Genomic DNA, 9,897 nt, shown 5'->3' with positions numbered 1-9,897 from the left:
GACTTAGTCGATAAGTACCTTTTCGTAAAATCCTTCCTTGGCTTTGTGCTTATGTACATATCCTTATTTCTTTTTTTTTAATCTTTTTTAGTCTACTTAACCTACCTTTTTCTGTTTTATGTACTGTGTTGTATGTGAAACTTATACTTTTGATATCATTATACCTCTGTAAAAATGTACGTATCAACTCCCACCAATGTTTTGTAAGTTCCTCCCGTTCTTTGAAAGAGTTTTGTAACTCATCGGGATAGCTCTAGCCAGAAATGATAAAAAATACAAGCAATTCATGAATATATCAAAAGTTTTTTATTACAAAGTCGTAATGTTTAAAAATAATTATCCAAATTTCATAATGAGCAAAGTGATAGAAACCTAAATATACTATACATGGGAACACGCTGACTGTTATATTAACAAATTACGCGCTAGTGGATGGAGAAGTCGGGGTCGTCGCAGGAAGACATAGCTTAAATTGAATTAAAGTTTTAAGGAAAATGATATTGAGTCATTGAGTCCTCTTTGGTTTTGCTTAGCATTGAATCCTCTATCTAAAATGTTAATTAAAAGCAAGTTTGGAATAAAAGTTAAGGGTAATACAAGGGAGAGTAGTACAATTTCGCATTTATTATTTATGGATGATATAAAATTATTTTCGAATTCTGAACAAAATTTAGAGAAAATGATCGAGGTAGTTAAAAACTTTTCAGATGATATCAAAATGACATTTGGTTTAGATAAATGTAGAACGATCCATATAGAGAAAGGCAAAATTGTAGATGGGGACGAGAGTATATTTAGAAATTTCCAAATTACTAGTATGAAAAGGGATGAGGTTTATAAGTATTTAGGATACCCACAATCAAATAGATTAGACCATAGTAGTATTAAAAATGATATTAGGATTAAATTTCAAACTAGGATAAGGAAAATTTTAAAATGCAATCTATCTGCTAAAAATTTAGTAAAAGCAATAAATACTTGGGCAATACCTCTATTAACGTACTCATTTGGCATAATTAAATGGTCTAATACAGATTTAGATAACTTAGAAAGATTAATTAGAACTACGCTAACAAAGTTTAATTGCCATCATCCAAATTCAGCTATAGAACGAGTTAATTTACCTAGAAATTTAGGAGGTAGAGGTATAGTCAAAATAACTTCTTTGAAACATAATCAGGTAGAAATGCTAAGAACTTTTTTCCATAGGAAAGCTCATAGCTCAGAAATGCACAAAATAATTTGCAAGGCAGATAGAAATATTACACCTTTAAATTTATACGATGAGAATGCCAACATTTTTGTAAATCCCAACCAGGAATTATTAGATTCCTGGTCAAATAAAATTTTACACGCAAAACACTTCAATTATCTCAACCAAACGTATGTTGACAAAATTAAGTCAAACAAATGGTTGAGTATTGGAGAGTTGAGCGCAGAAATAGAAGGATTTATGCTTGCAATTCAGGATAGAGTCATTAATACTAAAAATTATAGAAAGCATATAATCAAAGATACAAATCAAATTGATGATTTGTGTAGAAAATGTTTGGCTTTTCCGGAAACTATAGAACATATTATATCGGGATGTTCTATATTAGCACCGTCCGAGTATACATTTAGGCACAATCAAGTTTTAAAAATAATTCACCAAAATTTGGTAATTAAACATAACTTGATTGACTGCCGTAATGTAGTACCATATTATGAATACGAACCAAATTCATTTTTAGAAAACGAATTTTATAAAATATATTATGATAAAACTATACTAACAGACCGAGCGATTAGTCATAATAGACCCGATATAGTTTTACATGACAAAATTAAAAAAATAACTTATATCATTGATGTTGCTATTCCAAATTCCTGTAATATTCAAAAATCTGTTAGTGAAAAAATAAGAAAATACACAGATTTAGGAAATGAAATAAAAAGAATTTGGCATTCTCAGACTATAAAAATATTACCATTCGTTATTTCGGCTACTGGCATTATACCTAGCTCTCTAATTAAAAATTTAGGCGTATTAGATCTATCAAAAAATTTATATATAAAGATGCAAAAGTCGGTCATTTTGAATACATGTAGGATAACAAAAGATTTTTTAAATATTTATGTTGAGGGATCAGTAGGATTTATAGGCCCTGTTAGAAGTTCTACCGAGCCGAACCCTCTGATATGAAAATATCTGGAGACGGTGAATTTTTTTTTCCCATTTGATATCTGGTGATTTGACGTGTTGTTGTTCTTGTATTGTTTTGTATTTATTTTACTTATATAATGCACTTACATAATGTTGATTGACTAGCTGATCATTTGTGGAAAAGTGAGTGGAAGGGTTAAGTTTTTCCTTTGGGGAAGACTTAACCCGGACAACTAAATCGGAAGTTTAAAAAAAAAAAAAAATATATATATATATAATAAGCAGTAATTGTTGATTGAGGTACTAGTACATATTGAATCATTTGGCGGGTTGGAAATAAGTCGACATAGCTCAGTTGTTACAGAACACCTGACCGGACATCAGAAGGCACGGGTTCAATTCCCGTTGGCGGCATTTATTTTTACTCGGGAGATATTTTCAATTTGTATTGATATTGTTTAATAAGTCTTTGTGTAATGGCAACGATATTTAAAACTTACTTTGACCAATTGAAAATGAAAACTTTGTAATGCTTTGAAAAAACAAAAACCCTTCTTATTTGAAATCGGTGCTTTTATAGCAAGAATCCCGAAACTTGGAACATTATTGCGAAACGTTCATTATTGTGGAATTTTTATTATCATTGTAAAATATATTCAAGTAACGAAAAAAAAGTAGATTATAATAATATAATGTGATAGTTTTCAAATAAATTATTGTTATTGTTTCCTGTAAACGTACAATTATTATCGTTAGCCATGATAAAAATTAATAATTCTACTTCTCAGCTTCATTTACTAAATCTTAATGGATCAAGTTTATTACATGTAAAATGTGAGTTTGTAAATGATTCTGTAAATACGTACGTCATAAGTATAATTTTAAATAAAAATGTTACGCAATATAATGCAAAAATGATCAAATATTCATACTGCAAATATCCTGAACAATTTTAGGTACTCTAGTATAAACATTGAAGTTTGTGTTTGCATAGCTATATTAAATTCGTTGCTTTGTGTTGCCAACTCTGAGTATGAACAACGATTAGCATGATCATCTACGTATAACACATCTGAAAGCTTAAGATCTTAGAACAATCCGAATTTGTAACAAACAAAATTATAACATTTCTACTTTGCGACTACAGACGGGTAGCCCAATGGGAACGTTTAGTATTAGTGAACCGTACATACATAATTTAAACGTTCATCAATCTAAGTTATCATTAATGAGTCAATCAAATAATTTTCTAGATGTTTCCGTGGCTACATTTCTTTGGTTAAATCAAAATTCGTCCTGCGTAATCTACGACTATGAATCCAGGGGTGGCGGGTTCAAATCAGCACGCTTTACCTTAAAAGCTTTGGTGATCCTATATATAATATGCAGTGCAAATAGTAAAATATAGTACATATATGACGCAAATGTGATGAATATAATATGTTCTCCGACTCGGTATGATTTGATATTTTCACGGCCAAAAGTATTATAGTGATTTGTTTTTGGGGTATTATGCCGTGTTGCGCCACCTCCTTCTTTAGACAACATTTCGGGCAGCATTGCAGTGTCCATTATCAGGGCAGATGTGTAATTTTAGTAAAAATTCCAAATTATACATCTGCCCTGCAATGCTGTCCGAAACATTGGCTAAAGAAGGAGGTAGCGCAACATGGCATAATACCCCAAAAACAAATCACTATAGTTCTCAGACTCGTCCATAGAATGCCTGAGAAAAATATGGCACGAACGAGTGAATCATGTTCTTAAGTCTTGACCAATACTAGATGATTAATAGTGTTATTGTGTGTATGGGCTGATGTTGATTGAGTTGTACATCGTATCTGCCTATCCCTACGGGGAAAAATAACGATGGTGAGTTAATTAGATACCTTCACGTACAAAACAAAGTTCCGAAATGCCTTGTGTTGCCATTGCTATAACTATTATTATAGATTATAAGCGCCTAATTAATCGTCATGTAAATAATTCCATCTCATAAGAGGTTCATCGTATTAGTTACGACCTTTATTAGAAAACCAACCTTCGCCGAAGTACGGTTTATCATCAGGTTACACTTTCAAAATCCTTCTAGGGCCACCATTATACGTTCTAATGCGGTAAATGCTTTGGAACAGCAACATCAAATACAACCTTGAAATATTATAAATATGAGCTTTTGTATAGTGATTTTCATCCATCTTCATAAAATCCTTCCCTGTCTTGATGTATAAAATATACTCGAAAAATAACTTCCTTATCAGAAGCAAAGAAAAATCTAAAATATTTTCCAAACCCTTTATACTAGCGCAGACCATTTTTTCAGTGAGAATAATAATATTATCAAGTATCTATATCCTTACTCCTTACATAAATATCTCCAACGCTCTTTATCTCCAACGTTGGTTTAACGTAAGGATTAGTTTTAATATAGCCTTCGTAGCTTTTTCAAGAGCTCTTGGGTCCTTATGGTAACGTCATACTTTGGAACTTTAAATGGGAATATATTATTATACAAGTTTCTTGAATACAGCCAATGGAAGTTTTCAAAACCCTTTAAAATACCTGAAAGGTTTTTGGTTATCATCAGCTTTTAAACTCACATTCAGAGTTCATAAATCTCCACCACTGATCATAAAAGTTCCGTGAATTCTTTTCAGTATTATCACAGAAAAGTCGAAAATAGCCTTTCTGCGTAATTCAAATTTATTAAAATTATGCCTTCAAGCATCAACCCAACCTTTTCGCTGTAATATTAGTTATTACATGAATTGTTAACTTTGCTAACCGTGATAACTTAATTATGATAGTATTAAAGAAATTATAAGATTATTTTTCCTTAGACTCTCAGAAAGGACAATATTGCTTTTAAAATATTCATTAATTTTATTTTATTCGTGCGAATTGAAGCCGAATAATTAATTAGAACAATAATTATCCTCAATTAAAAATTTGAAAAATCTTGAATAAGCTAATTAAAATTCTAAATTCTAAATTTTTTTTCAAATGTTTTCTGTAGGTACCTACTATTTTACAACAATTATTTAAATTTGTGCATTTTTAAATATTTTATTCAGTTATTTTTTTTTTAATAATATTTTACATTCGTCTTACTAAACTGAGAATTGCTCAATTTTCTGTGAGGATAGTTCAATCCTCAGTCAAACAAAAAAAAGTGTTTTTAAATATATACATCTATTAATAAAATATATTATAATGAAAAAAAAATTGTTTTGTAAGGGTTGAATTTTTAACAATCATTTGAAAGCTGATACGCGATAAGAATCAGGGCTGATCGGCTATCATTTAAATGTCAAATAATAATTATAGTAGCGCTAATCATCGTTTTGAGAATCATCAAATTATATGTGATTGAATTTGAAAGACCTCAATCTATTGTTGGGCCTATTATGTGACAAAAACACGTAGGTAGTTAGTATAATAATATATTACAGCTTCATTATATGGGTAAGACATTATTTGCGGTTAATTTCAACTATATTAGGTAGGACATAACGATTATCCCCTTTGTGTCAGAACAAAACACAAATAACAGTATTATTATCCCTGAGGATCGCACAAACGTTTAGGGGGGTTTACCAATTGCTTTAATCCAATTAAGCTGACCGTATCGTTAAATAGCTCTTTTAAATATTTTAAAGGGCCGGTAGGTTTTTTGTGTTGGCAAACCCTTTCAATTTTAATTTTTGAAAAGTTTGTGGGTTCTTTGTTTGATTGTGATTACAAAAATCCATTTAATTAAATTAAACGAATATATTGTTGAGTGTGGTTCGTTGATTCGCTGAACAAATTCAAAAAGAGAATAGTTTTATTTTCGATTTTTCTGCAGTTTTATAATATTATCATCCCAATTTACCAACTATCTAATTTTAGTAATGTTTAAACTTTTACGTTTTAAAAAAACTTGTTCATGAAAAAAAAACTCTTTAATTGGTGCATGGCTTTAGAAAAAAAATTAAAATATGGTTGTTAATTTAAATGGGTTTTCATTGCGGTTCCAGTTACTGGATTACGATTTGGAACTGGTTCATTATCTGGTTACTTTAGGAACCGAATCCTCAAAACGAAAAAAAAAATTATTGAAGCGTGATAATAAATCTATTAAAAATATATATTTTTTAAATTAATCTGTCGCTCATAAAAATACATAGGTCTGGATTTTCTGTATATTAAAATAATATAATATGAATCGTGGAAAAGAGTAATTACCAAAAATATGATTTCGAACCCAGTTTCCTTCAAAAATTCCTTTCTGTATCTCAAAAAAAAGTTTGCATATCCTGTGAAAAAGACGCAAAAAATTTGAAATCGAAATCCAACATAATAATTGTACAAAAAAGTGACTGGAGGAGCTGGGATTTGAACCCAGGACTTTCAGCATGCGAAGCAGACACTCTACCACTGAGTTACACCCCCGATTACTATAACCGATGTATTTTCTTTTCACTAATAAAATTAATTTGCGATCTAAATATTCGAGCATAACCAATGAAAATGTATTAAATTAAGTAAAGACATATTTAAAAGGAATATCAATGATCAAATAAATACTTGTTATATTTCTTCTGGTAGTAAACAATAGTATAATAGAGAATAACTAAATAGCAGAAAATTTAAAAACAATTACATTAACAGGAAAATAAACTCAAACATTGTTTAATGTTTAAAAACAACTACAGTAATTAAATTTATTAGCTTAACCTTCGGCATTCCAAGATGCAAAACAAAACTGACTTACCTCGTGTGACGGCGGCGACGGAACGTTACCCTACCCCCTCACGCAGCTCTGATAATAGCGCAAGCGAATGAGATGACGAGCATTAACGCATAAGTCGCTTTGGGCTTATAATGGAAACAACTGTGGTATGGATCTAACGCGTGAAAAATAATATTAGTGGTAAGGAATGCCGACGTATTATTATTTTTTAATTTTATTATCTGTTATTTTAGTTTTTTTATGATGGATTGTGTGCTTAAAGGTTTGGTCGGAATACAAAAAAAACCAAAACTTCTAGGTTTTCATTTAAAATAACCACACATGGAGGATAGAAGTTTTGGAGTTATTGGGTATCTGTGTTGGCAACGGAAAGGTTAATGTTTAAATAAAATGAAATTTATTATTGTATCAATTTACAACGACTTTTTCCTTGGTCAGTGAAACAGAAAAGATTTTATTTTTATTTAAAAAGTATTACTTTGTTGCTTCAAAACGCTTGCTCAGTTTTAAATTTGTTTCGTTTTGATAAATGTTATTGCTGAAATTTGATGACAGTTCTTTTCTTTTGGAACAGCTTTGAAAGTATGTAATAAATTCATATGAATCCAGTCAAAACAACCTCATATTCGTTCCGCCACTTTCTGCTTTATTTTTAGATTAAAATAAAGCGTTTTGTCTTCAACTGGGTGTACTCACTTTTATTCCATATTAAAATATGTGTTTGCCACTACACAATGATAAATAACTGTAGAGGATGCAGAAAAAAAACAATATAAAATTGATAAAACGTAAAACATAATTTTCCTTTTGGTGGAGCAATACAATTCTAATGGATGTGACTCACAACTGAGGAGCGTTTTCACAAAGAGAAATATCTCCCAAAACTTAAAAAAGTGAATTATTAGTCGAACTCAATATTTAACGATAATATATAATAGCACATTCAATTAACTTTAGACATGTTGAATAATAAGAACACGCAACTTATTTGTAAAAAGCCATCTTTATTTAAAAGTCAGTAGAAAATTTCGAATAAACATATTATTTTTTTATGTTCTCATAAAGCAAAATATCGATACATTTCAGTTCTAAGATGTAATCAAAGTTCTAATTCAAATAAAAATTTGGGTTTGCTTTAGCTTTCAAAGTACCTAGTAACATCTAACAATTTAATATTATTTTTTATTTTATTTTATTAATATGGTGGCCTACTCAAATCCACTGAAATAAAATGTTTTATGTAATTTTTTTAATAAGATAATTTTCCCGGGTTAGGAATAATAATAATATTTAATATTTGGCTAATTTATGCAGCGCCGTTTTCGTGAAAAATCACCTCAAGGGCGCTGTAATTATTTAACCCGACCTTATTTGAAAATCTTCTAAAACCACCACAGAAAGTGGAAAATGTTGGTTGAATTATGATGGAGGCCTTGGACAGTTGAGGAATTGAACTCAATAAGCCTAAGTTGAACCCAAACGCGATGCCAACTCTGCCACTGACCGGTCACCATTTATATAAAACATAAAGAAGGTAAATAAATTAATTTTTGAAAATCTGAATTAGTAGGCACCCACAACCGCATAAAACCTAGAGGGTAAGAATTTAAAAATATACCGCTGATAGATATTTCTCTTTCTGAAAACACTCCTCCTGTGCTGAAAGTATCACTATTTGCTGGATGAAAGAAAGAAGGGAATAATTCCTTAAGTACCCCACACTGCCAGTCTTCAGTATCTTCATTTTCTTTCAACCTTCATTTCAGATGACCGTTTGAGAGAACAGTATATTTTTTCATTTCAGAACATTATAGCAATAACACGGTTTGATAATGACACGATTGCTTATATAAATAACACGGTTTTTACGATAGCTAAAATTCAATTTTTTTCGTCCATTTTTGATTATTGAGTGCCTATACAATATATACAAGAGTATGAAGTGGATACAGGTTTACAACACTCAATAGCAGGTCTTCAAATCATTATGCTACAGGATATTCTTCATTTTATTTAACATAATTCTGCTAGCTCATTTGCCTTATTCTTTCTCGCGTTGCTGGCTTTATGTTTACACCGGTCAAACCTATAACCCAACTACCAACTAACAACTCATAATCTCCCCGAGCATACGAATAATGGTTTTATTGTATCATTTTTTAATTACATCAGCTATCTACATATGATTTACCTGGCCTCTTTTAAATTGATAGTGTCATCCTGCAAGTAACATACATCACAAGTAAATGTTTTCAATTTGAAATCAATATATATTATAAAATTAAGGGTAAAATCTGCGTGCCGCTAAAACTCAGAAAGAGTCCCGTACGATCAAGGGAGTTATACGGTGTAGTAGCCTTATATCCCCCATCCATGAAGAAGGTTCCCGTTTACACCTGAATGACGTACTTTTGAAGATATAAGGGCTGTAAGTTTGGCCCTCTGGAAATTTTTAGAACAGCATAGAACATTTGACAGTATTCGAGAGCATTCCACAATGACCAGAACATCCCGGAACATTCTGTAATGTTGTTGAATGTTCAAGAGTTTGGAACGTTCGGGAACATCCCGAAAATAATTAACTAAAAACGGGATTACAGGCCGTTTCCTGATAAACTTTTAGTAAATTCATAATCATGACAATACATTGGTATCTAGTTACTATCCGCGTCTGTCATTTTGTGCGCTTAGTTCTTCTAAACTATGCAACGAAGTTTGATAGGGTTTTCACTATAAATTAAAGAATTTCTTTTGAAAGGTTTATATATGTAAAACATGGATATTATATGTATTGAAAGTAGAGAAAGAGCTTGTTGATAATTTTTTAGAGTTTTACAAAATAAGTTTTATAAAATGGCAACAAATTTGTTTTATGAAGTTTCTGCCGAGACTCCAAATGTATTTTCTTTGGACTAGCGCAACAAAATCTCTATTGTTCTTGTCGTGACTTGGAGTAATGGATTTGTGGTCTCTTCTCTAACAAAAACGCTTTGAGAAATTGAAAATAAAATGACGA

The 9,897-nt window shown here is 30.7% G+C and overlaps 1 non-coding gene across 1 annotated transcript; it reads right to left on the bottom strand.

Moving 5' to 3' along the window:
• Window positions 1-6,508: 6,508 nt before the first annotated feature.
• Window positions 6,509-6,580, bottom strand: TRNAA-CGC (transfer RNA alanine (anticodon CGC)). The gene has a single exon. It is a non-coding gene; the product is annotated as a tRNA-Ala (tRNA).
• Between the last annotated feature and the right edge of the window lie 3,317 nt (window positions 6,581-9,897).

The sequence above is a fragment of the Hesperophylax consimilis genome, chromosome 11, assembly GCF_061612785.1.
Source record: "Hesperophylax consimilis isolate HC1 chromosome 11, BYU_Hcon_1.0, whole genome shotgun sequence".
Classification (NCBI taxonomy): Eukaryota; Metazoa; Arthropoda; class Insecta; order Trichoptera; family Limnephilidae; genus Hesperophylax; species Hesperophylax consimilis.
Note: the sequence above shows the minus strand (reverse complement) of the source record. Positions and strands in the feature narration are given on the sequence as shown.